Below are 8989 nucleotides of genomic sequence, written 5' to 3' on the forward strand. Positions count from 1 at the left end.
ACTTGAGCTTAGGAGTTTCAGATTAGCCTGAGCAAGAGTGAGACTCTCTACTACAAATAGAAAAAATTGGCCTGCTGGGCATGGCGGCGCATGCCTGTAGTCCCAGCTACTGGGGAGGCTGAGGCAGGAGGATCGCTTGAGTCCAGGAGTTTGAGGTCGCTGTGAGCTATGATGATGCCACTGCACTCTAGCCTGAGCGATTAAAGACTCCCTGTCAAAAAAAAAAAAAAAATCGTCTGTTTCTTTATTATTGTTCCCGAATGTAACATGTTTTTAATCTCTGGGTCTGGGTACTTTTAAGATTTTTCTGTTTATCTTTGGTTTCCAGCAATTTGATCAGTGCTTTTAGGGTAGTTTTCTTCATGTTTATTGTGATAAGGGTATGTTAAGATTCTTGTATCTATGGGTTTATTTTTTTAATAAAATTTAGAAAATTGTCTGCCATTATTTCTTCAAACATTTGTCTCTTCCCTCTTTTCCGGTAACTCTGCTATCCGTAGGGAACTTCAATAACATGCACATTAAGTCCCTTGATGTTGTTCTTCAGCTCAACTGGTGCTTTGTTCATTTTTAAACATTTTCCTTTCTCTTTGTTTCATTTTAGATAGCTTCAATTGCTATGCCTTAAAGTTGACTAATTTTTTCCTTTGCAATGTTTAATCTGCTGTTAACAATATCTAGTATATTTTATTTTATCTCACACCCTACAGTTTTTATTTCTGGAAGTCTAGTTTCATTCTTTTCATAGCTTCCACACCTTTACTTAACTCTTTGAATATAGAGATTACAGTCAGAATAACTGATTTAATATCCTTCTCTGTTCTGTCCTGACATCTGTCATTTCTGGGTCAGATTTATTTGATTGTTTTATCTCCCTTCTCACTGTGCTTCTTTCAATGCTTATTAATTTTGATTAGATATGAGACATCAAAAATTTTACCTTGTTAAATTTTGAGTATTTATGTATTCTTACAAATATTCTTGAGCTTTATTCTGTGATCAAATACTTGGAAACAGCTTGATTCTTTTGGCTCTTGCTTTTAAGATTTGTTAGGTAAGGCCAGGACAGTTCTCAATTGAAAACTAATTATTTTCCACTACTGAGTAAGAGAGAATTAGTAAGAAAAATGACTAGTTTATGCAATAGTTTACAGATCAATCAGGTCCTGATCTACTCCTGAGGGTTATTTTAGACTTAATCAGCATGGGTACAACTGACTGAAAAGTCATCTATAATGATAAGCTACATTATTTCTGTCAAATCTTTCAGATTTGATGAGTAGTGCCGCTCTTATGTGTATATAAATAGAGAAGATAAAACAAATCTCTTGGCATGGTGCTCAGTAGACTTTAAAGGATTTTCTGGATAGATACATGAAAATGTTCTCTGAAATTAATAGACGAATGGTATATCATTTACTCATTCCATAGTGAAAATGCTGCTTTTCTAGGGATAACAAATAGAAGAAAATAGAAATTTTTTTTGGTGAACCCTCAATTTTCCCAAGTGACTATGTAGTTTTATTTCAAAGCAATCTCTAACTCTTAGATTAAATTAAAATTATGTTTTTACTTTATTAAAATAAATTTCAAATATATCAATATTTTCAATAAGTATATTCTCTTTATCAAGAATACACTTAAAAGAATATAAAAATGCATGATAAAAATAAATCATTAATTTTTAATTAAAGAAACATGAAATATTAAACAATTCCCTAGATACTTGAAGTTTGAAATTAATTTGTCCTTTTACTTGCAGTCCACGTTTTCAGCTTGGTAAGTAACACTGGCAATAATGTTCAGAGATGAGAAAGAGAGAGTCTTGGATCTTATTTTGCACCTATTGATCATCCCCAGCCAGTTATGCTCACTGACATTGTCAGCTGGGGAAGTCTGAGAAGGAATCATTAAAACTGAGTCATTTATTAAAAGCCTTTAAATACCTTGAGAGACTTGGAGAATTTACAAGAAAAGTTGAATTATGTTCCATGAATTGTCAAAACTTGTAACTGCTAAGTGTTATTTGCCTTCTTTTTACAGATGGTAAAACTGATAACATGCGATTGCACGGAGATTATACAAAAGGTGGAAAAAATGTGGAAATGGATTTCAGACCTAGTTACTCAAGTGATCTTGACATCAAATTCCAACTCTTCCACCATCATAATTCTCTCATTTTTTTCATCTCATTAATACTTAGAGAAAATTACTTTGTTTAGAGAGAAGAGATTTTTAAAATTCATTGATTCATGCATTTATTCATTTATTTCAACTTTGTTTATTTATTACTTACAAAGTTCTTATGCTGGTAGGAAGCTTCTGATATTATGTTTTTTAAATATTAATATTAGCTAGTTACCTTTTTATTTTTCTGTTATGAGAATCTGTGATTTGATCAAACAACTGACTAACATTAGTAATATCATTCAAAAGCAAATAAATGCAACTGGTAAACAGAGTGAGTCAAAACTATCAAAAATCAGTAGTGCTAATAATTACCATCAGCTGCACATAAATGTTGATAAACCCTTAAGAAAGAAGCATAGTCAGTTTTTACTTTGCAAAGGAATGTTTTATATTATTATAATCATAGCTATTTACAGAGTACTAATTCAGTACCAAAAAGTTTTATTTATTACTCTTCCCCCAAAACTTATTGTATGTATTATTATGTTATTACCGTTTAAAGATGAGAAAATTATGACTAAGAAAAGTTAAGTAACTCATCCAAGGTTACACATTAAGTAACTGACAAAGCTGAAAATTATCTGCTGCAATGCCAAATTTTAACCATTGCTACCTTAATCCTTCAAATTCCAATTTTCTAAACTCTACTGAACCTTCAACTTACTTCTTAAACACTACTGCTACATAATTATCTGAAATCAAACACATCTATCATTCCTTAACAGACATGACCTCTCCTGTGGCCATACAAAGTGGAGACTGCTTCTTTTCCCTGAGTTTTCCATAGCTAAGAGTATTTTCCTAGTTCACTCTTTTCAGGTCCAAATGATTTGCTGCTTCTTATATCTGACTTCCCTATAGCCTTTTCTTCACATTTGTTGAATATTGTAGCTTTAGCTCACAACTGTTTTATCCAAAGTCTCATAATGACTGGAAAAATATGTAGTTTAGTTATCAAGCACTTGCATTGTCTCTGGGCACTAGGCTTTGTAAATTTTATAATGATATCTTCTAATCCTTGGCAATTTTATGAAACCCCTGCATGAGTACTATTATAATTCAACAAATGAAGCAATAATCAGTATTTTGGCCATAGCAGCAAAAATGATAGAGCCAGGGTTTGACCTAGGTTAGATCTTCCTTCATTGCTCACACTCTACTCTCTAGCAGAAAAAAATAACAGCTTTTTAAAGGGAGCAAGTCCAGTGGGCAAAGTTTTCTTCCACAGGTGAATGCAAGTTGATTCTCTCTAGTCCTAAGGAGAATGTTCAGCACCCCAGGTTAAACAGCATCTTCTGACAAAAACAAGTTGCACAAATTTATAACAGTGAACGAGACCTTGAGGAAAACTTGGGGAAGGTGGATATATAACAGAGAAAATAGATAATGATTTCTATTAAGAGTGACCACTCCTTGAACCTAGCCTCTGGTTACATGCCTTACTCTTAGCAAGCCTTCACATGGCAGAGTAAATCAATTTTCATTAACAACAATTTCTATGCGTCGTCCTAAATTGTCTTCAGTCAAAAGAAATCCCTGTCTTCATTCAGTCTAAATACCATCCCATTTTCTGCCTCAGAGTAACTGAAGAGAGAAATGTACGATCTTTTTTTTTTTAGAAAAACAAGAGCAACGAACCTCCTTAACACACTCTCAAAAATGAAGTCGCCTGACTTTTTTAGCTTGAAAAAAATCAATCACAATACTCCACAGTACAATCTCAAACATCTGAGTTATTAAATCTTAATTTGAACAATGTTAGGACTTCATCATTCTAGTTCATATAACAATGATCTCAGTCTAGTCTAGTTCTTTGTCACATTCTGTCAGCTTCAAATGGAAAGAATATTAAAGCATTATATACTTTTTGTTTTCTGTCAGTTTTGTACTTTTTTGAGAAAAAAATGCTTGAACTGAAACACTTTGAAATGGCTTCTTATTTCCCCTCAAAATTTATATCCTCAATGTTTATATAGATATTCATTAATATCAGAATTTTAGAGCCAGAACATCTTGAGAATTAATCTAGCCAATATTCAGGTAAAGAAATATGTCTTTCTATGTGTTTATGTGATATAAGGTTACACATCTAGTTAATGGCAATATTTGATTAGATTCAAGCATCTTCTATATTTAAATTCAGAGATATATTTCTAGGAAAACATATGCAATTCTTTCGTCTGCTCTTCTTGCAGCTATTCCGCCACCCCCGTTTTTTTTGAGAGAGGGTCTCATTCTGTTGCCCAGGCTGGAGTGCAGTTGCCTGATCATAGCTCACTGTAACCTCGACCTCCTTGGGTCAAGTGATCCTCATACCTCAGCCTCCCAAGTATCTGGGACTATAGGCAGGAACCATCAAGCCTGGCTAATTTATTATTAATATTTTTTTTTTGTAGAGATGAGGTCTCGCTATGTTGCCCAGACTGGTCTTGAACCCCTGGGCTCAAGCAATCCTCCCACCTCAGCCTCTCAAAGTGCTGGGATTATAGGTGTCAGCCACTGTGCCCAGCCTACTGTTCCCCTTAAGAAGAGTTTTAGGTACAGGACAAAAATTAACTTAGAGAAGAACAGAAGTTATGATATCATTTATGTGATCTTTCAGAAAATATCGATAAAATATATAAAAATATATACAATGAAAAATGAAAGAAATTCAAAGTCTATATCTATAATATGACTTAGAAAATGAGAATTATAATTATGAATCCTGCCTTTTGTGTGCAGGGACTCCAAAACAGTAACTGACTCACTTATTCAGTAAAGGGTCAGATAGTAAATATTGTCAACTCTGTGGGCCAAATGGTCTATCGTAATTACTCCAATTTTTTGTTGTAGTGAGAAAGGGGCCACAGATAATATGTAAATGAAATGGCTGTGTTTCAATAAAATTTTACTTACAAAAACAGGAGGCGGGCTGTAGTTTTCCAACTCCTACTCTAGACTGATGCATGCATTCTTTTGATTGGTCAGTCATTCTTTAAATATTTATTAAACATTTATTTTATGCCAATAACTATTCTGGACTTCAAAGATAAAGCAGCAGAGAAAACTGTCTGTTCCAGGAAGCTCAGAGTCTAATGACAATAAATTAATCACTTAACATTGTAATAATTAATAGCAATATATTAACAAATGAATATAGAGTATGTTGAGTGAGGATAAACACCAGGAACAAAAAATACAGCAAAATAAGGTTATAGAATTTGAAAGGGCAAGGGAGAGCTTGGTAATTTAGAAAGCAGGGACAAGAAATTCTCTCTGATGAAATGACATTTGAACAGAAAACAGAACGAGATGGATGCAGGGAATATGTTGATATTTGCAAAGTTTATTTAGCAGTCCTGAGTAGAATGACTGTTGTACTTTTCTGCTGTTGAGTTTTTTTCTTCCTTCTCTCTTTCATATTTTTAAATTCTTTTAGATGTCTGCTTTAAATGTATCCTCTGCCCAGATATCTATTCATATTTGTCACTCAATATAATCCTTTATTATCCACTTAACTGCCCCCATCACACTGAAGCAGAAGGATATTGAAATGCCCATACTCAATCTCTAATATTTATGAACAAAGATGGCAACATTACATTTTTCCTTTTGAGAGGAAAAAAAAAAACTTTGACACCACTAAACCCTGAGCCAGATAAAACTACCACTTCATATGCACCAAATATTTTCTTTTTAAACAGAAACTAATCATTGAGTGTGGTATAATAGCTCATAAATTTTGAGGTCAAGTTCACTAAATTTCTACCCAATCAAGATAGAAGTTCAACATGCTATCGTAAAAAGGAGCATTTAGTCTGAAATACAGCAGGCTTAAATTTTGTATTTTCACAAATTATGATTTAAAAAATTTCATAATATAACAGGAAGGAATTCCTACACTGCACTGATTACTAAAAATATTTATTGAGTGCTTACTATATGCCAGGCATTAACCAAGATGATAAATATATAATGATTAGGAACACAGGCATAGATCTTGCTCTGATATTCTGAGATGGTGTAACTCCCACGCTCCACATCTAATCCCCTCAGTCCCACCTTTTATTCATACCACTGCTGTGGTGCAACTTTGGAGAGGTACAAGCTAACAGTGCCCCACCTTGGACTTCCACCTCCTGAGCTCCCCTCTCCGGGGAATAGGATCTCATGGGGGTCCACTCAGCATGTTTTACATTTCCAAACCAGAATGAAGGCACACATGTATCGGCTACCCTGGACCAAAGAGGATAGAGTCAGTGATTTCCTCTTCATCTGCAAGACAGACAGTCCTGAGATGCATTTCACAGATTTTCTTATGAGCCCCAGTGGGACAGAGTACATGTGGGCTGTAGTGGCCTTTCTTCTTTTCCTATTTTAACTTCCCTCAGTCTGGTCTCTCACCCCTACTCATGGGATCCATTCCATATTAAACTACTAGCACACATCCTTTCTCTCAGTTCCGTTCTAGGGGAGCTCAGGGCAATACATGAGAGTGACATACTGAATAATCCAAAAAATAAACTTACAACTATAAAGAATATTTTAGAAAGTTATGTGAGCACATTGCAGGAGGAGCTTGCTAAGTTGAAAAGGTCAAGGAAGGCATCTCTCAGTAAATGATGTTTGAACTGAGACTTGAAGAAGACATTGAGGTTTAACATGCAAGTGGAAGGAAGGGGAACTCTAGGCAGAGGAAACAGTATGTACAGAGACCCGAAGGCAGAAGCAGCTTTATAACTCCGGGAGAATGAGAAGCAGCCGGTTGGCTGTGATGCTGGAAGCCAGTGGTTAGAGAGGGGACCAGCCCTTGCAGGCAGTATGGGCCAACTATATATTTTGGTCATTCCTTTAAGATTAATAGAAACCTGCTTAAGAATTTTATTGATATATAAAAGAGCTTTGAACATATTTTTTCTTTTTTTTTTGAAGATAATTCTGTCTACCTAAAGTGTACAAAGACAATAACCACACAGTAATAGAAATCAGTTTCAAAACAAAATCATCCAATCTATTCCCAAATACTAGAATTAAACCTAAACTTCTCATTTGCTAACTCTCAGTTACTATTTCCCTATGTGTAAAATGAGGATCTCTAAAAACTTATGATTCTAACAGTCAGCTCTTTTCTTTTTTCTACTTCAACTTTATAATATTATTATTCAAAATAATGATTTCCTCATTACATGCATAAACTTATATAAAATTAAATATTAATTTTCAGTTTCTGCCCTTCACAACCCCTAACAACTTCAGGCACTAATTAAGGTAGAGCTTTGTTTTTTTCAGCTCAGAGATTTTTAATGATTTATGTAAAGTCTTTAGCCACGTAAATGCTCACTACATATCAACTATCTTTAACAAATAAAATACTAATGTAAATGTTATTTTTCCATTAGACTTTAAGTTGAAGTAGGTGCTATGCTTGGTTCATTTATATCTTCGGCGTCTAACACAGTTAGTTCCTTATACTTACTAATCATTCAATAGGTGAGTTGAATGAATGAGTAAATGAATTCCTGCCAACCTGAGGGATGACAACCTATTTAGACCTCTGTCAAATGCACAGGAGTACATTCATTCATGTATTCAGTCACTGTCACCACTATGGGAAGAACTGCATGTCTCAGTTGGCCCTCACTTTAGACTCAGCCCATTTCTTTTATTAAAATTTTTTAAACTGACAGATAAAATTGTGTATTTACCAGGTACAAAATGATGTTTTGAAATATATATATATATGTGTATATATATGTTGTAGAAGGCTATAATCTAGCTAATTAGCATGTGCATTACCTCACATAGTTATAATTTTTGTGGTGAGAACACTTTACAAGTACTCAGTATTTTTCAAGAATACAATGTATTATTAATGATGGTCACCATGTTGTATAATAAATCTCTTGAACTTACTCTATCTAACTGAAATTTTGTATTCTTTGACTCTGCCTATTTCTTTCTGACTTTTCTTTACCCAGAGAGGTTGTGTTGAAATGCCTTGCCTCTCAGAAATGCACGGATGACCAGGACTCTCAACTCAATGCAATGTATAAATTATGGCTACCTGACCATCTTAAGAATAAGAATGCCAGTGTTTTATACCTGTGTGCATTTTTAAAGATTATTATACCAGGTTAAAATATAGACCTCAATTATACCTTTGATTCCATATAAATAAATCATTTTTTCTTCACCTGATTTTCAAAAAAATAATACAATATTTTAGAAGTTGTATATGATTTGATATGTTTTACATTTTTACAATATTAACACTTAAAGTTAGAATTCAAAATATGTATTTTATGATTTAATTTTCAAAGCTTTTAAACTGCCACTTTCCTGCAGATGTTTCCCAGATCTCTATATAGACCTGTGCTCTAGATCCAATGTGCCCAGTTGTCAGCTGGATTCTTCTGCTGGACTAATTCTGCTCTTGGGTGGGGACAGCGCCCCTGGGGAGAAGTGTGTGCTTCCATCACTCACTATCACAGGTTAAAAAAAGGTCCAAACATTTCTCTAGTACTTTGTCATTCACAAAGTACTTCCTATTTGATCCTCACGAAAATTCTATAAGGTAACATATTCCTACTTAGATCAGGAAATTACTATGAGGAAAATAAAAATGTATGTGGCTTATTTGAGGTCACATTAATAATCCAATCACTGGCATCCTTATAAGAAGGCCATGTGAAAACACAGTCAAACACAGCTATGTGAAGATGAAGGCAGAGACTGGAACGATGTAGCTACAAGTCAAGGAATGCCAAGGATTGTTAACAATCACCAGAAGTTAGGAAGAGGCAAGAAAGAATTCTGC

Source organism: Lemur catta, chromosome 1 (genome assembly GCF_020740605.2).
Source record: "Lemur catta isolate mLemCat1 chromosome 1, mLemCat1.pri, whole genome shotgun sequence".
NCBI lineage: Eukaryota > Metazoa > Chordata > Mammalia > Primates > Lemuridae > Lemur > Lemur catta.